The sequence below is a fragment of the Oncorhynchus masou genome, chromosome 19, assembly GCF_036934945.1.
Source record: "Oncorhynchus masou masou isolate Uvic2021 chromosome 19, UVic_Omas_1.1, whole genome shotgun sequence".
Taxonomy (NCBI): Eukaryota; Metazoa; Chordata; class Actinopteri; order Salmoniformes; family Salmonidae; genus Oncorhynchus; species Oncorhynchus masou.
Window position 1 is genome coordinate 35218977 of NC_088230.1, and position 22686 is coordinate 35241662.

The window sequence follows — 22686 nt, forward strand, 5'->3', positions numbered from 1 at the left end:
GTGTTATAACTGTTATTAATATGTTATAAAGGTGTTATAACTGTTATTAATATGTTATAAAGGTGTTATTACTATGTTATAAATGTGTTATTATGTTATAAAGGTGTTATTATGTTATAAAGGTGTTATTATGTTATAAAGGTGTTATTATGTTATAAAGGTGTTATAAAGGTGTTATTACTATGTTCTAACCCCAGGTGGTGGCAGAGGAGGAGCTGCTGAAGGCTGACATTAAAGGAGACACTCAGGAAGCTGAGCTTCTCGTCCTGGATGAGTTTGCTGTCCTCTGTAGAGACCTGTACGCCTTCTACCCAATGCTCATCCGCTATGTGGACAACAACAGGTAGTATAACCCGGCCAGCCTTTTCTGTTTCATGCTCATCCGCTACGTAAATAACAACAGGAATTATAACCCAGCCAGCCTATCCAACACACACATCTGTTGTTTAGGACTTGTCTAAATGTTGACTGAAGCACAAGCATTTCGCTACACTTGCATTAACATCTGCCAGCCATGTGTATGTGACAAAATACATTTGATTTGATTTTGATTTAGGATAGTACCATATACTTTTATGGAATTATTTACTTCCGGAGATCATAGTGAGATTAGATGGTTCAAATATTTCTTATATGGGATTTTGGTACCTGCAGATTTCTCCCATATGCTTATCCTGTAATCTTAGGCTACATAACACAACTGACTACTAACACAACAGATGGTTATATTTGACCACTTGTCACTTGACAACGTCTTTCAAACTCCCACCAGGTCCAGATGGTTGAAGAGGCCTGATGCTCAGTCCAACGAGCTCTTCACCATGGTGGCTGAGATCTTCATTCTCTGGTGCAAATCACACGTAAGATTTTTCACTTTAGAATACTAAAGATGTTTAGTTCATTTTAGAAGTTCTGTTTGAAGATTAAAAAAAATATATATTCTTGTTTCTTTTCCTTCTTTACCATCTGACCCGTCGACAGAACTTCAAAAGGGAAGAGCAGAACTTTGTGGTTCAGAATGAAATCAACAACCTGTCTTTCCTGACTGGAGAAAGTAGAACCAAGATGTCCAAGGTAAGGACGGAGCAGGAGTTCGTTCAGCCAGTAGTGGGTAAAGAAAGGCCTGCGTAGAAGCTCTCTCCCTGTGGTTTTCCAGATATCCTGGTTGGATGATTATGTATATTCCTGCTTATTGCCTCATGAGTCTGGAAAACCTGATCATTTTGGAAATGTTACCCAGAGTTTTCTAAAAAAAATCGCTCTCTCTCCCTGTCTCCCTGTCTGCCTGTCTCCCTGTCTGTCTGTCTTCTCTCTCTCTCTCTCTCCCTCCCTGTCTGTCTCGCTCTCTCCCCATCTGTCTCTCGCCCTGTCTCTCTCTCTCTGTCTGTCTGTCTGTCTGTCTCTCCCTGTCTGTCTCGCTCTGTATCTCTCTCTCACCATGTCTCTCTCTCTCCCTGTCCTCCCCCTGTATGTTTCTATCTCTTTCTCCCTGTCTCTCTCTCCCTGTCTGTCTCTCTTTCCCTGTCTGTCTCTCTTTCCCTGTCTCTCTCTCTCTCCCTGTCTCTCTCTCTTCCTGTCTGTCTCTCCACAGTCAGGTGGTGACCAGGATAGGAAGCACAAGAAGCGGCGTGGAGAGTTGTACTCTGTCCAGACCTCTCTGATCGTAGCCGCACTGAAGAAGATGCTGCCCATCGGACTCAACATGTGCACCCCTGGAGACCAGGAGCTCATCTCATTGGCCAAGATAAGATACAGTCTGGTGAGTTATACTACCTTACCCCTCTAACCCTGGAGACCAGGAGCTCGTCTCATTGGCCAAGATAAGATACAGTCTGGTGAGTTATACTACCTTACCCCTCTAACCCTGGAGACAAGGAGCTCATCTCATTGGCCAAGATAAGATACAGTCTGGTGAGTTATACTACCTTACCCCTCTAACCCTGGAGACCAGGAGCTCATCTCATTGGCCAAGATAAGTTACAGTCTGGTGAGTTATACTACCTTACCCCTCTAACCCTGGAGACCAGGAGCTCATCTCATTGGCCAAGATAAGATACAGTCTGGTGAGTTATACTACCTTACTCCGCTAACCCTGGAGACCAGGAGCTCATCTCATTGGCCAAGATAAGATACAGTCTGGTGAGTTATACTACCTTACCCCTCTAACCCTGGAGACCAGGAGCTCATCTCATTGGCCAAGATAAGATACAGTCTGGTGAGTTATACTACCTTACCCCTCTAACCCTGGAGACCAGGAGCTCATCTCATTGGCCAAGATAAGATACAGTCTGGTGAGTTATACTACCTTACCCCTCTAACCCTGGAGACCAGGAGCTCATCTCATTGGCCAAGATAAGATACAGTCTGGTGAGTTATACTACCTTACCCCTCTAACCCTGGAGACCAGGAGCTCATCTCATTGGCCAAGATAAGATACAGTCTGGTGAGTTATACTACCTTACCTCTCTAACCCTGGAGACCAGGAGCTCATCTCATTGGCCAAGATAAGATACAGTCTGGTGAGTTATACTACCTTACCCCTCTAACCCTGGAGACCAGGAGCTCATCTCATTGGCCAAGATAAGATACAGTCTGGTGAGTTATACTACCTTACCCCTCTAACCCTGGAGACAAGGAGCTCATCTCATTGGCCAAGATAAGATACAGTCTGGTGAGTTATACTACCTTACCTCTCTAACCCTGGAGACCAGGAGCTCATCTCATTGGCCAAGATAAGATAGAGTACTATCATATCCCTAAAGTCTTCAATGATCATGTGAAGTAGCGTATTGATGTGTGATCACACTACAGGCTTATCCCCAGCCAGTGAGTGTCCTTTCTCACTCCATTCTGTTTCCCTCCGACAGAAAGACACCGACGATGAGGTGAAGGATCACTTGCGTGAGAACCTTCATCTTCAGGACAAGGTATCCTGGAGGGGGGTGGTGATGTCAAACGATCTGTTGTTCTGCACAGTGAACACCCATGTGTTCCTTTGTACCTCCTGGTCATTACTCTGTGCCCCGGTGAAGTCTGGTGTGTCATAACCTCGGCATTTACTCCTCCACGTGTATTCAACAGACCAGGACATTCAGATACAGCAGCGATTGTAACGTCAATACATATATTTTTTTCACTTGTAATTTGAATGACAGCAACAGTAAACAAACACGACCTGATCTTATGTTTAAGTGGTTTCACATTATATATTATACATTATAAGTTATTAACGAGTCTAATGTTTAAAGCTGTGTGTGTCTGTGTTACATGTGACGTACCAATGATGTTTTAGTGTGAAACAAGTTGTTTAATCTGATCAAAAACATGTGATGTTTTTGCTGATTATCGTTTTTCTGGTAATGATTTTGCTGGTAAATTTAATGTGATTGAGTAGTCAGACAATTTACTATTTGGCATCAATCAACAGTCCATTTAGCTGGGACTGAACACCTGGTGCTTCAACTCTGTGTGTGTGTGTGTGTGTGTGTGTGTGTGTGTGTGTGTGTGTGTGTGTGTGTGTGTGTGTGTGTGTGTGTGTGTGTGTGTGTGTGTGTGTGTGTGTGTGTTATAACCTATGGGGTAAACTATAGTGTGTGTGTGTGTGTGTGTGTGTGTGTGTGTGTGTGTGTTTCTGCAGTCTGATGACCTGGCAGTGCAGTGGCAGATGAACCTGTATAAGGATGTGGTGGTGGGGAGTGAGGAACGTACAGACCCAGAACAAACTGTGGGCAGAGTACAGAGCATCTCTGCTGCAGTCTTCCACCTGGAGCAGGTAAACTATAGTCAACAGAGAGGTAAACAACAGACAAGTAAACTATAGTCAACAGACAGGTAAACTGTAGTCAAGAGACAGGTAAACAACAGACAGGTAAACTATAGTCAACAGAGAGGTAAACAACAGACAGGTAAACTATAGTCAACAGAGAGGTAAACAACAGACAAGTAAACTATAGTCAACAGACAGGTAAACTGTAGTCAACAGACAGGTAAACAACAGACAGGTAAACTATAGTCAACAGACAGGAAAACTATAGTCAACAGACAGGAAAACTATAGTCAACAGAGAGGTAAACAACAGACAGGTAAACTATAGTCAACAGACAGGAAAACTGTAGTCAACAGACAGGTAAACAACAGACAGGTAAACTATAGTCAACAGAGAGGTAAAGTCAACAGACAGGTAAACTATAGTCAACAGACAGGTAAACTATAGTCAACAGACAGGTAAACTATAGTCAACAGACAGGTAAACTATAGTCAACAGACAGGTAAACAACAGACAGGTAAACTATAGTCAACCGACAGGTAAACAACAGACAGGTAAACTATAGTCAACAGACAGGTAAACAACAGACAGGTAAACTATAGTCAACAGACAGGTAAACAACAGACAGGTAAACTATAGTCAACAGACAGGTAAACTATAGTCAACAGACAGGTAAACTATAGTCAACAGACAGGTAAACTATAGTCAACAGACAGGTAAACTATAGTCAACAGACATGTAAACAACAGACAGGTAAACTATAGTCAAAAGACAGGTAAACAACAGACAGGTAAATTATAGTCAACAGACAGGTAAACAACAGACAGGTAAACTATAGTCAACAGACAGGTAAACAACAGACAGGTAAACTATAGTCAACAGAGAGGTAAACAACAGACAAGTAAACTATAGTCAACAGACAGGTAAACTGTAGTCAACAGACAGGTAAACAACAGACAGGTAAACTATAGTCAACAGACAGGAAAACTATAGTCAACAGACAGGAAAACTATAGTCAACAGACAGGTAAACAACAGACAGGTAAACTATAGTCAACAGACAGGAAAACTGTAGTCAACAGACAGGTAAACAACAGACAGGTAAACTATAGTCAACAGAGAGGTAAACAACAGACAGGTAAACTATAGTCAACAGACAGGTAAACTATAGTCAACAGACAGGTAAACTATAGTCAACAGACAGGTAAACTATAGTCAACAGACAGGTAAACAACAGACAGGTAAACTATAGTCAACCGACAGGTAAACAACAGACAGGTAAACTATAGTCAACAGACAGGTAAACAACAGACAGGTAAACTATAGTCAACCGACAGGTAAACAACAGACAGGTAAACTATAGTCAACAGACAGGTAAACTATAGTCAACAGACAGGTAAACTATAGTCAACAGACAGGTAAACTATAGTCAACAGACAGGTAAACTATAGTCAACAGACATGTAAACAACAGACAGGTAAACTATAGTCAAAAGACAGGTAAACAACAGACAGGTAAATTATAGTCAACAGACAGGTAAACAACAGACAGGTAAACTATAGTCAACAGACAGGTAAACAACAGACAGGTAAACTATAGTCAACAGACAGGTAAACTATAGTCAACATACAGGTAAACAACAGACAGGTAAACTATAGTCAACAGAGAGGTAAGCAACAGACAGGTAAACTATAGTCAACAGACAGGTAAACAACAGACAGGTAAACTAGTCAATTAATAATTATAACAATCAAAGTGCACATTGCAGACAGATTGTGATGCTTCATCGTGTTTCAATGAAATGTACAGCTGCGACACTGTGTTTCTGAGCAACATCACCATACAGAATGAGAACTACTGTAAGCCTCGAGGGACACCGAAACGTACCTAAGATTTGTCACAAGGAATATCCATCCACAGAAGCAAACGTGTGATGTTAACCCGTAAAACATGTTTTGTCCACTAGGTGGAGCAGCCTCTGAGGTTGAAGAAGTGTGTGTTTCAGAAGCTACTGTCCAAACAGCGTAAACGCGCCGTGGTGGCCTGCTTCCGTATGGCTCCTCTGTACAACCTCCCCAGGTAAGACAGGCCTCTATCACACTTACATACTAGTCAGGACAATTAGAGGTACACTGATGAGGTGGGGTGGGGGGGTTTGACTAATGTCGGCCTATGTTGTCTATGTCAACAAAATAAGATCACTAGTCTACCACCCGGTTACTCAACCCTGCACCTTAGACACTGCTGCCCTATATACATAGACAAGAATCACTGGTCCCTTTAATAATGGAACACTAGTCACTTTAGTAATGTTTACATACTGCTTTACTCATCTCATATGTACATACTGTATTCTATTCTACTGTATTTTAGTCAATGTCACTCTGACATTGCTCAATCTAATATTTATATATTTCTTTATTCCATTCTTTTACTTTTAGATTTGTGTGTATTGTTGTGAGTTGTTAGATACTACTGCACTGTTGGAGCTAGGAACACAAGCATTTTGCTAGATCCTCAATAATATGTGTATGTGACCAATCCGATTTGATTTGAAGATATGTAGATGAATGTGAGTTTGTCTTTAGCCAACTGTATAACCGTGTCAACAACTAACCCAGAGAAAAGTCCTCAGTCGTTCTTCATGGTGCTATTGTCTCCATCAAATCAAATGTGATGTTCCAGTCTTGTATCTCTTGTTATCTCTCAGTGAAGTTGGTGACATGCTATTCTATTACTAGTGTATCCACACTCTCTCTCTCTCTGTCTCTCTGTCTCTCTCTCGCGCTCTTTCTCTCTCTGTGTCTCTCTCTCTCTCTGTCTCTCTCTCTATCTGTCTCTCTCTCTATCTGTCTCTCTCTCTGTCTCTCTGTCTCTCTCTCTCTCTCTCTCTCTGTCTCTCTCTTTCTTTCTCTCTCTTTCTCTCTCTCTCGCGCTTCCGCTCTCTCACTCGCTCTCTATCTCTACCTCCCTAACCTTGTTCTTCCTTTCTGTTATTTCTCTCTGTTATACCACCTACAATACCTTTCCCTCAGATACAAAAATAACAATTACTTCCTGAATGGCTATCGGTACGTTTGGCTGGAAAAGGCGTTCGCTGACTCTAATTTTGACCACCTGTTCTCCATGCTAACGGTAATGTGAGACTCCTGGCTTAATGCTAGCCAGAGTGTCAGTCTGTTTCTGCTCTCTTGACAACTCCTCATGGAATTGTCATGCCAAACAGACTGGCACCCAGGCTAGGTCGAATGCTTCACCTCTCTCCCCTCCTCCATCTTATTCTCCAGGCTAAGGACTGAGCCAACAGTCAACACCACCTACCTACTGCACCTACCACAACCTACCTCCAGTTTACTGCACTGTTGATTCTGATTGGTCAGCCTCAACTTACAGCCAATCAGTGGTCAATCAATGAGCAATCCAGGAAGCATTTTGCTTGTTTGCATAAAGATCATCATTCTCATTTTGTCTTAGAATCATGTAATGTTTTTTTCTCATGTGATTTAAGTAACATAATGACTGTATTTTTGGAGCTTTAGGTATCATTTATTAACTGAAATAATATTTGAATACAGTGTTTTTAGATTTAATTTTAACCACATCCTCAGACAGTTTCTGTATGCTAATCAAGCCATCAAGGTTGACCAGTCAGAAGGGCCAGTGGCTACCACATCGACCAATCACCACCCTGGAATGCCCTTCCTCCCTGTTTCACCCTCACATCTCTCCCTCCTTCCGCCTCCCCCTTTCCTAAACTTACTTGGACACACCTTAACCTCATTCTCCTCTCCTTCTCCTCCTCTCATTCCTCCTTCCCCAGGCATCGTTCTATTAACCTCTTCGTGTTGGGCTATGTGAGACTATGGATAGAGACAGAGGAGTACTCCTTTGAGGAGAAGCTAGTGCAGGACCTGGCAGTAAGTACTGGGCATGTTGCGATGGTGTCTGCCACCACCTCAGCCCTAGCCTCAGCCTTGCCCCCTGTGCCCTGTGTTGGCACCGCACCCCCACCAGCCCTCTCCGCCGACTGCCTCTTGAGCACGATGCCCGCCGTCGAGCTTCGGGATCGGGATCGCTTCCCGGTCCGCCTGGGTCTGGGGACCTCGCCTTGGGCCCCCAGAGGTTCCCGAGGGCCCCGCGCTCTCTCTAGCTTTGTGGCTCGCTACCGGCAGAGCCTTGACAGGCATGACAGGCTCAACCTCAGGAGACTCAGTGGCAGCAATGGCTCCGTCTCCGCAGCAAAGCACGTGGCTAGAAAAACAGGCTATGGCATGGGCTATGTCACCGCCACTACTACTACTACTGTGGTAAGAGAGGGGAGGCTAATGCCCTCAATAGGTGTTAGTTGTTTGATGTCCGACGTTGAACCAGCTAGATGTTGTACCGTCTGGTCTCTACTTTAACTGTAAGTCTGTAGTGAAGTGGTCACGTGGCGTGTGCAGTGATGTCTTTGGTGGCATGCTCCGCGCACATCTCCGTCTGGATTCATACAGTATTGTGACGGGTGTTGAAATTCATTTCTAAGGAGGTAAACATATTTACACAGTACTGCAACATGTCATGAAACATGTCAGAGGAAGAATGTACAAGAGTTAGACGATGACGTAACACATTCATCATCATCGTCATCGTCGTCGTCGTCCACACACTGTATTTATTAATGCTGCATCTGTTGGACCATAGTAGTCTGCATGCGTTTCACTGCTGGGTCCTGTTCAGTAGGGAAACAACGTTTTGAAACAGAGTGAAACAGTGAGCAACTACCTGAACCAATAATAACGCAGCTTTTTTGTTTTCTGTCGTAAATGTTTTGCTACGGTGTGCCCCTACTAAACAATACCCTGGTCAATTCCCCTGACAATGCACCCCCCCCCCCCCCCCATTCCCTGGTAACACTGTGCAGCAAAGTGGGACTTGAAAGGGGTGTGGTTAAAATGGAGGCGGGAGAGGGAGCAAGCCTGCTACAGCTGCATAATAATAAATCCCCAATTGAAGTAAATCTTCTATCCCATTGGGCAGCACAATTGATTCTGAGTTTGGGTTTATAATGTTTATATGTTGAAAACTTTTTCTCAGGTGCGTACTTTCAGATTTTACAAACTCACTTGCTTTTTTAAATCCCTTGTGCTGCTCGTGGTTTTGTAGTCGACAATGTAGAGGCGAGGGGGCGGACTGAGATATCAGCCAATTAAAACCAGCGGTTGTTTCATCCTCTCCTGCCATAGACTTCCAGTCAAGTCCCGTTCTGAGGTGCTGTTAATCCAGAAGGTTTGACTCACAGAGAGCCGGCTGGTGGACAAGATTAGTCAGCAGGGTGTAGTCTCTAGTGGAAAGGCCAGGTTCAGAACATATATAACCCCTGTCTTTAGTCAGCAGGGTGTAGTCTCTAGTGGAAAGGCCAGGTTCAGAACATATATAACCCCTGTCTTTAGCCAGCAAGGTGTAGTCTCTAGTGGAAAGGCCAGGTTCAGAACATATATAACCCCTGTCTTTAGCCAGCAGGGTGTAGTCTCTAGTGGAAAGGTCAGGTTCAGAACAGAGATAACCCCTGTCTTTAGCCAGCAGGGTGTAGTCTCTAGTGGAAAGGCCAGGTTCAGAACATATATAACCCCTGTCTTTAGCCAGCAGGGTGTAGTCTCTAGTGGAAAGGCCAGGTTCAGAACAGAGATATCCCCTGTCTTTAGCCAGCAGGGTGTAGTCTCTAGTGGAAAGGCCAGGTTCAGAACAGAGATAACCCCTGTCTTTAGCCAGCAGGGTGTAGTCTCTAGTGGAAAGGCCAGGTTCAGAACAGAGATAACCCCTGTCTTTAGCCAGCAGGGTGTAGTCTCTAGTGGAAAGGCCAGGTTCAGAACATATATAACCCCTGTCTTTAGCCAGCAGGGTGTAGTCTCTAGTGGAAAGGCCAGGTTCAGAACAGAGATAACCCCTGTCTTTAGCCAGCAGGGTGTAGTCTCTAGTGGAAAGGTCAGGTTCAGAACAGAGATAACCCCTGTCTTTAGCCAGCAGGGTGTAGTCTCTAGTGGAAAGGTCAGGTTCAGAACAGAGATAACCCCTGTCTTTAGCCAGCAGGGTGTAGTCTCTAGTGGAAAGGTCAGGTTCAGAACAACGTTAACCCCTGTCTTTAGCCAGCAGGGTGTAGTCTCTAGTGGAAAGGTCAGGTAAAGAACTGAGATAACCCCTGTCTTTAGTCAGCAGGGTGTAGTCTCTAGTGGAAAGGTCAGGTAAAGAACAGAGATAACCCCTGTCTTTAGTCAGCAGGGTGTAGTCTCTAGTGGAAAGGTCAGGTAAAGAACAGAGATAACCCCTGTCTTTAGTCAGCAGGGTGTAGTCTCTAGTGGAAAGGTCAGGTTCAGAACAGAGATAACCCCTGTCTTTAGCCAGCAGGGTGTAGTCTCTAGTGGAAAGGCCAGGTTCAGAACATATATAACCCCTGTCTTTAGCCAGCAGGGTGTAGTCTCTAGTGGAAAGGCCAGGTTCAGAACATAGATAACCCCTGTCTTTAGTCAGCAGGGTGTAGTCTCTAGTGGAAAGGCCAGGTTCAGAACAGAGATAACCCCTGTCTTTAGCCAGCAGGGTGTAGTCTCTAGTGGAAAGGTCAGGTTCAGAACATATATAACCCCTGTCTTTAGCCAGCAGGGTGTAGTCTCTAGTGGAAAGGCCAGGTTCAGAACATATATAACCCCTGTCTTTAGCCAGCAGGGTGTAGTCTCTAGTGGAAAGGACAGGTTCAGAACATAGATAACCCCTGTCTTTAGCCAGCAGGGTGTAGTCTCTAGTGGAAAGGCCAGGTTCAGAACAGAGATAACCCCTGTCTTTAGCCAGCAGGGTGTAGTCTCTAGTGGAAAGGCCAGGTTCAGAACAGAGATAACCCCTGTCTTTAGCCAGCAGGGTGTAGTCTCTAGTGGAAAGGCCAGGTTCAGAACAGAGATAACCCCTGTCTTTAGCCAGCAGGGTGTAGTCTCTAGTGGAAAGGCCAGGTTCAGAACATATATAACCCCTGTCTTTAGCCAGCAGGGTGTAGTCTCTAGTGGAAAGGTCAGGTTCAGAACATATATAACCCCTGTCTTTAGCCAGCAGGGTGTAGTCTCTAGTGGAAAGGCCAGGTTCAGAACAGAGATAACCCCTGTCTTTAGCCAGCAGGGTGTAGTCTCTAGTGGAAAGGCCAGGTTCAGAACAGAGATAACCCCTGTCTTTAGCCAGCAGGGTGTAGTCTCTAGTGGAAAGGCCAGGTTCAGAACAGAGATAACCCCTGTCTTTAGCCAGCAGGGTGTAGTCTCTAGTGGAAAGGCCAGGTTCAGAACAGAGATAACCCCTGTCTTTAGCCAGCAGGGTGTAGTCTCTAGTGGAAAGGTCAGGTTCAGAACAGAGATGACCCCTGTCTTTAGCCAGCAGGGTGTAGTCTCTAGTGGAAAGGCCAGGTTCAGAACAGAGATGACCCCTGTCTTTAGCCAGCAGGGTGTAGTGTCTAGTGGAAAGGCCAGGTTCAGAACAGAGATAACCCCTGTCTTTAGCCAGCAGGGTGTAGTCTCTAGTGGAAAGGCCAGGTTCAGAACAGAGATAACCCCTGTCTTTAGCCAGCAGGGTGTAGTCTCTAGTGGAAAGGCCAGGTTAAGAACAACGTTAACCCCTGTCTTTAGCCAGCAGGGTGTAGTCTCTAGTGGAAAGGTCAGGTTAAGAACAACGTTAACCCCTGTCTTTAGCCAGCAGGGTGTAGTCTCTAGTGGAAAGGCCAGGTTCAGAACATAGATAACCCCTGTCTTTAGCCAGCAGGGTGTAGTCTCTAGTGGAAAGGCCAGGTTCAGAACATAGATAACCCCTGTCTTTAGCCAGCAGGGTGTAGTCTCTAGTGGAAAGGCCAGGTTCAGAACAGAGAGAACCCTGTCTTTAGCCAGCAGGGTGTAGTCTCTAGTGGAAAGGCCAGGTTCAGAACAGAGATAACCCCTGTCTTTAGCCAGCAGGGTGTAGTCTCTAGTGGAAAGGCCAGGTTCAGAACAGAGATGACCCCTGTCTTTAGCCAGCAGGGTGTAGTCTCTAGTGGAAAGGCCAGGTTCAGAACAGAGATAACCCCTGTCTTTAGTCAGCAGGGTGTAGTCTCTAGTGGAAAGGTCAGGTTCAGAACAGAGATAACCCCTGTCTTTAGCCAGCAGGGTGTAGTCTCTAGTGGAAAGGCCAGGTTCAGAACAGAGAGAACCCCTGTCTTTAGCCAGCAGGGTGTAGTCTCTAGTGGAAAGGCCAGGTTCAGAACATATATAACCCCTGTCTTTAGCCAGCAGGGTGTAGTCTCTAGTGGAAAGGCCAGGTTCAGAACAGAGATGACCCCTGTCTTTAGCCAGCAGGGTGTAGTCTCTAGTGGAAAGGCCAGGTTCAGAACAGAGAGAACCCCTGTCTTTAGCCAGCAGGGTGTAGTCTCTAGTGGAAAGGCCAGGTTCAGAACAGAGATAACCCCTGTCTTTAGCCAGCAGGGTGTAGTCTCTAGTGGAAAGGCCAGGTTTAGAACAGCGTTAACCCCTGTCTTTAGCCAGCAGGGTGTAGTCTCTAGTGGAAAGGCCAGGTTCAGAACAGAGATAACCCCTGTCTTTAGCCAGCAGGGTGTAGTCTCTAGTGGAAAGGCCAGGTTCAGAACATAGATAACCCCTGTCTTTAGCCAGCAGGGTGTAGTCTCTAGTGGAAAGGCCAGGTTCAGAACAGAGATGACCCCTGTCTTTAGCCAGCAGGGTGTAGTCTCTAGTGGAAAGGCCAGGTTCAGAACATAGATAACCCCTGTCTTTAGCCAGCAGGGTGTAGTCTCTAGTGGAAAGGACAGGTTCAGAACATAGATAACCCCTGTCTTTAGTCAGCAGGGTGTAGTCCCTAGTGGAAAGGTCAGGTTTAGAACAGAGATATCCCCTGTCTTTAGCCAGCAGGGTGTAGTCTCTAGTGGAAAGGCCAGGTTCAGAACATAGATAACCCCTGTCTTTAGCCAGCAGGGTGTAGTCTCTAGTGGAAAGGTCAGGTAAAGAACAGAGATGACCCCTGTCTTTAGCCAGCAGGGTGTAGTCTCTAGTGGAAAGGCCAGGTTCAGAACAGAGATGACCCCTGTCTTTAGCCAGCAGGGTGTAGTCTCTAGTGGAAAGGACAGGTAAAGAACAGAGATAACCCCTGTCTTTAGCCAGCAGGGTGTAGTCTCTAGTGGAAAGGACAGGTTCAGAACATAGATAACCCCTGTCTCTTGTGGGTCGTCTGTGTAGAAAACCCCGATGAAGATCGTGGAGGAGGAGGAAGAGGAGGAGGTTGAGATTAAGCCAGACCCTCTTCATCAGCTTATCCTTCACTTCAGCCACAACGCCCTGACAGAGAGAAGGTAGGAGAGATCAATTAATCAACCTAGTGAACAAGTGTTTTATCCGACCGATCTTACTTAAATAGATAATAATTGTGTGATCTTAACTTATTTGTGTTATTTATCTCTACTGACTTGATACAAGACATGATAATGATTGGATAATATGTTATTCTCAACAGTTTCTTGGAAGAAGATCCGCTGTATATTGCATATGCAGACATGATGGCAAAGGTACTGTAACGCAACTGAGAATTTGAGCACACTTTGGCTGCGTTTACATTGGCAGCCCAATTCTGATATTTTGCCCAATTATTGGCAAAAGATCTGATCTGATTGGTCAAAAGGCAAATCGGTGGCAAAATATCATCTTTGGGCTGCCAGTGTAAACAGATGGTTTCATAACCTGACTGGGTTTATATACAGTTAATTAATAGAACATTGTCATAACTCTTAACATGTCCTTACCATGTCTATCTCCTCAGAGTTGTGCAGAGGATGAAGAGGAGGAAGAGGAGGAAGAGGGGAAAGAGAAGACATTTGAGGTTTGAATCTGTCTGCCTTTATTCCACTTCACTAACCACCAGGCTTAACGTCTGAGATCCCTTTAATCGCCTGTGGCTATAGGCTGGATAGATATCTGACTCCTCCATACAACTGATAGCTTGACATGTTTACTGTGTCGCCTAAGAAAGACAAGCATCGTCACTGTAGACATGCTCACCGAAACTTCAGCCATGTAAAGAATCCTCACACGTGAGGCTCACCTACACTCCTTAACAGTACATCTTAGGCTAGGCCTAGCCTACCTTACAGGTCACTTCTCGTTGAACGCGGAACGAAGGAGAGCTCGGGTTTGTTGTCTTGGAAAGTTTGTTGTCTTAAAAGTGTATTGGACGGTTTCTTAGTAGCTAGCTAACTGTTTAGTTTGGCTGGGAACAATCAACAGTGCTTGGTGGCTGTACTACGGAAACACAGGTCACCGTCGTGGGAAAGACGCATTGTTAAAAACGTTTGTAAACAACTAGCAGTAAAGAGGCAACCTGGATACTAAGGAGATCCTGAGGGAAATCGACGAGTACCAACAGCTTTACGCTATGGAGGAACAACAAACTCCGTCGTGGAAAGATCCGGCTACCTCAAAAAATAACTACCCCGACAAAAAAAAGAAAGACAGATTAATCTACACACACGGACGATTTACTTACCGTTGAAGCAGAGGCTAGTGCTCTGGCAGGAATCCATGCAACACTGGAAAGGTTGTGGGAGGAGGTAGCAGGACTGAGGGGGACTTTGGAGTTCAGCCAGAGTGTAATTATCAAGCTCCAAGGAGAAAACAAGGCACTAACAGCCAAGGTAAAAATCCACGATTCCAACATGGATTGTCTACTCAGGGAAAACAGGGTGATGAGGGAGTCGCTACTAGACATACAAAGTCGTAGCATGCGGGAAAATCTCATTTTCATCTCATATATTCCTGAGGGCGCATCCAATAATCCAGAGGGCGCGATCAGAGAATTCATGCAATCCACCTTGAAACTACCTCTAGACTGTAAACAAGGTGGCTTTCCACTGAGTAAACAGACTTGGAGCTCGGAGCGACAAGACCAAGGGTCCCCGACCAATCATCACAAAATTTGAACACTACCAACAACAGGAGCTGATCAGAAGCAGGGGAAGGGAGGTTAAAGGGACCAATTTCCACAGGAGATAAAAGAACGTCGCAAGAGACTGTATCCGGTACAAAGACAACAAAGGGAGAATGGTAAGCGTGCCTTTCTCATTGTGGGCAAACTCTTTATAGATGGACAGCTATTCTGAAACCACTCCATAACACCATGGCTGTACTAAATTATACAGGGACTTCAGGTTACGAAAAAAAGAAAGTATGGGAACTGTAAAAAGTATCTGAACACTATGAAGTGGATATTTGTCTATCTATTCTATGTCTTTGTCTACATGTTTATATATGTTTACAACAACCAAGGGGAAGATATCAGAATAGGGACATTGGGGAATAATAACATATTGCACGGGATACATTTGTACTGTAGTGAAGCCGTTTCTACAGTAATGCAAGGTCTCTTTCATAAGATAGATTGAACTTGTACATTAAACATCACAGCATAGTTGAAAGATATATGTTGCCTAGAAATCCGAAGAGGGTGGCCAGGAGAGATAGATGGGATGGGCTGAGGGTGACCAGTAGAGATAGACGGGATGGGCTGAGGGTGACCAGTAGAGATAGATGGGAATGGCTGAGGGTGACCAGGAGAGATAGATGGGATGGGCAGAGGGTGACCAGTAGAGATAGATGGGATGGGCTGAGGGTGACCAGTAGAGATAGACGGGATGGGCTGAGGGTGACCAGTAGAGATAGACGGGATGGGCTGAGGGTGACCAGTAGAGATAGATGGGATGGGCTGAGGGTGACCAGTAGAGATAGATGGGATGGGCTGAGGGTGACCAGTAGAGATAGATGGGATGGGCTGAGGGTGACCAGTAGAGATAGATGGGATGAGCTGAGGGTGACCAGGAGAGATAGATGGGATGAGCTGAGGGTGACCAGGAGAGATAGATGGGATGGGCTGAGGGTGACCAGTAGAGATGGATGGGATGGGCTGAGGGTGAGCAGTAGAGATAGATGGGATGGGCTGAGGGTGACCAGTAGAGATAGATGGGATGGGCTGAGGGTGACCAGTAGAGATAGATGGGATGGGCTGAGGGTGACCAGTAGAGATAGATGGGATGGGCTGAGGGTGACCAGTAGAGATAGATGGGATGGGCTGAGGGTGACCAGTAGAGATAGATGGGATGGGCTGAGGGTGACCAGTAGAGATAGATGGGATGGGCTGAGGGTGACCAGTAGAGATAGATGGGATGGGCTGAGGGTGACCAGTAGAGATAGATGGGATGGGCTGAGGGTGACCAGTAGAGATAGATGGGATGAGCTGAGGGTGACCAGTAGAGATAGATGGGATGGGCTGAGGGTGACCAGTAGAGATAGATGGGATGAGCTGAGGGTGACCAGTAGAGATAGATGGGATGGGCTGAGGGTGACCAGTAGAGATAGATGGGATGGGCTGAGGGTGACCAGTAGAGATAGATGGGATGGGCTAAGGGTGACCAGTAGAGATAGATGGGATGAGCTGAGGGTGACCAGTAGAGATAGATGGGATGAGCTGAGGGTGACCAGTAGAGATAGATGGGATGAGCTGAGGGTGACCAGTAGAGATAGATGGGATGAGCTGAGGGTGACCAGTAGAGATAGATGGGATGGGCTGAGGGTGACCAGTAGAGATAGATGGGATGGGCTGAGGGTGACCAGTAGAGATAGATGGGATGGGCTGAGGGTGACCAGTAGAGATAGATGGGATGGCCTGAGGGTGACCAGTAGAGATAGATGGGATGAGCTGAGGGTGACCAGTAGAGATAGATGGGATGAGCTGAGGGTGACCAGTAGAGATAGATGGGATGAGCTGAGGGTGACCAGTAGAGATAGATGGGATGAGCTGAGGGTGACCAGTAGAGATAGATGGGATGAGCTGAGGGTGACCAGTAGAGATAGATGGGATGAGCTGAGGGTGACCAGTAGAGATAGATGGGATGAGCTGAGGGTGACCAGTAGAGATAGATGGGATGAGCTGAGGGTGACCAGTAGAGATAGATGGGATGAGCTGAGGGTGACCAGTAGAGATAGATGGGATGGGCTGAGGGTGACCAGTAGAGATAGATGGGATGAGCTGAGGGTGACCAGTAGAGATAGATGGGATGGGCTGAGGGTGAGCAGTAGAGATAGATGGGATGAGCTGAGGGTGACCAGTAGAGATAGATGGGATGGGCTGAGGGTGACCAGGAGAGATAGATGGGATGGGCTGAGGGTGACCAGTAGAGATAGATGGGATGGGCTGAGGGTGACCAGGAGAGATAGATGGGATGGGCTGAGGGTGACCAGTAGAGATAGACGGGATGGGCTGAGGGTGACCAGTAGAGATAGACGGGATGGGCTGAGGGTGACCAGGAGAGATAGATGGGATGGGCTGAGGGTGACCAGTAGAGATAGATGGGATGGGCTGAGGGTGACCAGTAGAGATAGATGGGATGGGCTGAGGGTGACCAGGAGAGATAGATGGGATGGGCTGAGGGTGACCAGTAGAGATAGATGGGATGGGCTGAGGGTGACCAGTAGAGATAGATGGGATGGGCTGAGGGTGACCAGTAGAGATAGATGGGATGGGCTGAGGGTGACCAGTAGAGATAGATGGGATGGGCTGAGGGTGACCAGTAGAGATAGATGGGATGAGCTGAGGGTGACCAGTAGAGATAGATGGGATGAGCTGAGGGTGACCAGTAGAGATAGATGGGATGAGCTGAGGGTGACCAGTAGAGATAGATGGGATGGGCTGAGGGTGAGGGTGACCAGTAGAGATAGATGGGATGGGCTGAGGGTGACCAGTAGAGATAGATGGGATGGGCTGAGGGTGACCAGGAGAGATAGATGGGATGGGCTGAGGGTGACCAGTAGAGATAGATGGGATGGGCTGAGGGTGACCAGTAGAGATAGATGGGATGGGCTGAGGGTGACCAGTAGAGATAGATGGGATGAGCTGAGGGTGACCAGTAGAGATAGATGGGATGAGCTGAGGGTGACCAGTAGAGATAGATGGGATGGGCTGAGGGTGACCAGTAGAGATAGATGGGATGAGCTGAGGGTGACCAGTAGAGATAGATGGGATGAGCTGAGGGTGACCAGTAGAGATAGATGGGATGGGCTGAGGGTGACCAGTAGAGATAGATGAGATGGGATGGGCTGAGGGTGACCAGTAGAGATAGATGGGATGGGCTGAGGGTGACCAGTAGAGATAGATGGGATGGGCTGAGGGTGACCAGTAGAGATAGATGGGATGGGCTGAAGGTGACCAGTAGAGATAGATGGGATGGGCTGAGGGTGACCAGTAGAGATAGATGGGATGAGCTGAGGGTGACCAGTAGAGATAGATGGGATGAGCTGAGGGTGACCAGGAGAGATAGATGGGATGGGCTGAGGGTGACCAGTAGAGATGGATGGGATGGGCTGAGGGTGAGCAGTAGAGATGGATGGGATGGGCTGAGGGTGACCAGTAGAGATAGATGGGATGGGCTGAGGGTGACCAGGAGAGATAGATGGGATGGGCTGAGGGTGACCAGTAGAGATAGATGGGATGAGCTGAGGGTGACCAGGAGAGATAGATGGGATGGGCTGAGGGTGACCAGTAGAGATGGATGGGATGGGCTGAGGGTGAGCAGTAGAGATGGATGGGATGGGCTGAGGGTGACCAGTAGAGATAGATGGGATGGGCTGAGGGTGACCAGTAGAGATAGATGGGATGAGCTGAGGGTGACCAGTAGAGATAGACGGGATGAGCTGAGGGTGAGCAGTAGAGATAGATGGGATGAGCTGAGGGTGACCAGTAGAGATCGATGGGATGGGCTGAGGGTGACCAGTAGAGATAGATGGGATGGGCTGAGGGTGACCAGTAGAGATAGATGGGATGGGCTGAGGGTGACCAGTAGAGATAGATGGGATGGGCTGAGGGTGACCAGTAGAGATAGATGGGATGGGCTGAGGGTGACCAGTAGAGATAGATGGGATGGGCTGAGGGTGACCAGTAGAGATAGATGGGATGGGCTGAGGGTGACCAGTAGAGATAGATGGGATGGGCTGAGGGTGACCAGTAGAGATAGATGGGATGGGCTGAGGGTGACCAGTAGAGATAGATGGGATGGGCTGAGGGTGACCAGTAGAGATAGATGGGATGAGCTGAGGGTGACCAGTAGAGATAGATGGGATGAGCTGAGGGTGACCAGTAGAGATAGATGGGATGAGCTGAGGGTGACCAGTAGAGATAGATGGGATGAGCTGAGGGTGACCAGTAGAGATAGATGGGATGGGCTGAGGGTGAGGGTGACCAGTAGAGATAGATGGGATGGGCAGAAAATGCTGAGATTACCTTAATAGCCTGTGGCTATAGGCTGAAAAGAGGGTGACCAGTAGAGATAGATGGGATGAGCTGAGGGTGACCAGTAGAGATAGATGGGATGAGCTGAGGGTGACCAGTAGAGATAGATGGGATGAGCTGAGGGTGACCAGTAGAGATAGATGGGATGAGCTGAGGGTGACCAGTAGAGATAGATGGGATGGGCTGAGGGTGAGGGTGACCAGTAGAGATAGATGGGATGGGCTGAGGGTGACCAGTAGAGATAGATGGGATGGGCTGAGGGTGACCAGTAGAGATAGATGGGATGGGCTGAGGGTGACCAGTAGAGATAGATGGGATGAGCTGAGGGTGACCAGTAGAGATAGATGGGATGAGCTGAGGGTGACCAGTAGAGATAGATGGGATGAGCTGAGGGTGACCAGTAGAGATAGATGGGATGAGCTGAGGGTGACCAGTAGAGATAGATGGGATGGGCTGAGGGTGAGGGTGACCAGTAGAGATAGATGGGATGGGCTGAGGGTGACCAGTAGAGATAGATGGGATGAGCTGAGGGTGACCAGTAGAGATAGATGGGATGAGCTGAGGGTGACCAGTAGAGATAGATGGGATGAGCTGAGGGTGACCAGTAGAGATAGATGGGATGAGCTGAGGGTGACCAGTAGAGATAGATGGGATGGGCTGAGGGTGAGGGTGACCAGTAGAGATAGATGGGATGGGCTGAGGGTGACCAGTAGAGATAGATGGGATGGGCTGAGGGTGACCAGTAGAGATAGATGGGATGGGCTGAGGGTGACCAGTAGAGATAGATGGGATGAGCTGAGGGTGACCAGTAGAGATAGATGGGATGAGCTGAGGGTGACCAGTAGAGATAGATGGGATGGGCTGAGGGTGACCAGTAGAGATAGATGGGATGAGCTGAGGGTGACCAGTAGAGATAGATGGGATGAGCTGAGGGTGACCAGTAGAGATAGATGGGATGGGCTGAGGGTGACCAGTAGAGATAGATGGGATGGGCTGAGGGTGAGGGTGACCAGTAGAGATAGATGGGATGGGCTGAGGGTGACCAGTAGAGATAGATGGGATGGGCTGAGGGTGAGGGTGACCAGTAGAGATAGATGGGATGGGCTGAGGGTGACCAGTAGAGATAGATGGGATGAGCTGAGGGTGACCAGTAGAGATAGATGGGATGAGCTGAGGGTGACCAGTAGAGATAGATGGGATGAGCTGAGGGTGACCAGTAGAGATAGATGGGATGAGCTGAGGGTGACCAGTAGAGATAGATGGGATGAGCTGAGGGTGACCAGTAGAGATAGATGGGATGGGCTGAGGGTGAGGGTGACCAGTAGAGATAGATGGGATGGGCTGAGGGTGACCAGTAGAGATAGATGGGATGGGCTGAGGGTGACCAGTAGAGATAGATGGGATGGGCTGAGGGTGACCAGTAGAGATAGATGGGATGGGCTGAGGGTGACCAGTAGAGATAGATGGGATGGGCTGAGGGTGACCAGTAGAGATAGATGGGATGAGCTGAGGGTGACCAGTAGAGATAGATGGGATGAGCTGAGGGTGACCAGTAGAGATAGATGGGATGGGCTGAGGGTGACCAGTAGAGATAGATGGGATGAGCTGAGGGTGACCAGTAGAGATAGATGGGATGAGCTGAGGGTGACCAGTAGAGATAGATGGGATGGGCTGAGGGTGACCAGTAGAGATAGATGGGATGGGCTGAGGGTGACCAGTAGAGATAGATGGGATGGGCTGAGGGTGACCAGTAGAGATAGATGGGATGGGCTGAGGGTGACCAGTAGAGATAGATGGGATGAGCTGAAGGTGACCAGTAGAGATAGATGGGATGAGCTGAGGGTGACCAGTAGAGATAGATGGGATGGGCTGAGGGTGACCAGTAGAGATAGATGGGATGGGCTGAGGGTGACCAGTAGAGATAGATGGGATGGTCTGATGGTGACCAGTAGAGATAGATGGGATGGGCTGAGGGTGAGCAGTAGAGATGGATGGGATGGGCTGAGGGTGACCAGTAGAGATAGATGGGATGAGCTGAGGGTGACCAGGAGAGATAGATGGGATGGGCTGAGGGTGACCAGTAGAGATGGATGGGATGGGCTGAGGGTGAGCAGTAGAGATGGATGGGATGGGCTGAGGGTGACCAGTAGAGATGGATGGGATGGGCTGAGGGTGACCAGTAGAGATAGATGGGATGAGCTGAGGGTGACCAGTAGAGATAGACGGGATGAGCTGAGGGTGAGCAGTAGAGATAGATGGGATGAGCTGAGGGTGACCAGTAGAGATCGATGGGATGGGCTGAGGGTGACCAGTAGAGATAGATGGGATGGGCTGAGGGTGACCAGTAGAGATAGATGGGATGGGCTGAGGGTGACCAGTAGAGATAGATGGGATGGGCTGAGGGTGACCAGTAGAGATAGATGGGATGGGCTGAGGGTGACCAGTAGAGATAGATGGGATGGGCTGAGGGTGACCAGTAGAGATAGATGGGATGGGCTGAGGGTGACCAGTAGAGATAGATGGGATGGGCTGAGGGTGACCAGTAGAGATAGATGGGATGGGCTGAGGGTGACCAGTAGAGATAGATGGGATGGGCTGAGGGTGACCAGTAGAGATAGATGGGATGGGCTGAGGGTGACCAGTAGAGATAGATGGGATGGGCTGAGGGTGACCAGTAGAGATAGATGGGATGGGCTGAGGGTGACCAGTAGAGATAGATGGGATGGGCTGAGGTAATGGAATTGGAGACAAGTGGGAGTGGAGTTGCTGGGCGGGGGATAGAATGATGGTCAAATGATAAATGTATAAAAACATGAAGTCAAAATAAAACATAATAAAAAGTATGTTTGAATGACACTGAGGGGCAGTGTTTTTAAAGCTAATGGCGGTTTGCCTGAGGCTGATGCCGTGCAGGTGTTTGTACATATTCATATACACACACTCTCATTGAGGGAGGGGTCTCGGATGGTTGAGGGAGGGGTCTCGGATGGTTGTGGGAGGGGTCTCAAATGGTTGAGGGACAGCTCTTGAGAAACTGTGGGGGGATATTGGAGGGTTTGGGTCTCCATTTTTGGCAATGTGGGAGATCTGTCGACTTGCCTTTGAGCAGGGCATTGACCCTGGATGCTTCTGTGTGTCGCTCTGAATGGGAGTCTGCTGGATGACTGGTGTGGTGTAGTTGTTGAGCAGCTTCACTGCAAGTATATTGTATGTTTTGGATATTCAATAAAAAAAAATCTATAAAAAATAAAACAATCCTCACAGCGTAAAAATCCTCAAAACATTTATTGTTTTAGTTTTTTTTTTACGATGTGAAGTGTTTTACATCACACAGGCATCTCCTCTGCAGATGACGTATTTCTCCCCTCAGGATGATAGATCGATTTTAAGAATGTTTCGCCGTTTTTGAATCAATGTGTGTGTGTTTGGGCCCACAGGAAAAGGAAATGGAGAAGCAGAAGATCTTGTACCAGCAGGCCAGACTACACGCCCGCGGGGCTGCTGAGATGGTGCTACAGATGATCAGCGCCAGTAAAGGTGTTGATCGCCGTCTTTTAGCTGCAGTATAGATGAAGCCAAATGGCCTTCGAATTAACAATTGTG

At 47.4% G+C, this 22686-nt stretch overlaps 1 pseudogene; it reads left to right on the forward strand.

The window, feature by feature from the left end:
- LOC135506227 (ryanodine receptor 3-like) overlaps window positions 1–22686 on the forward strand; it is a 250423-nt pseudogene that overhangs the window by 198923 nt on the left and 28814 nt on the right.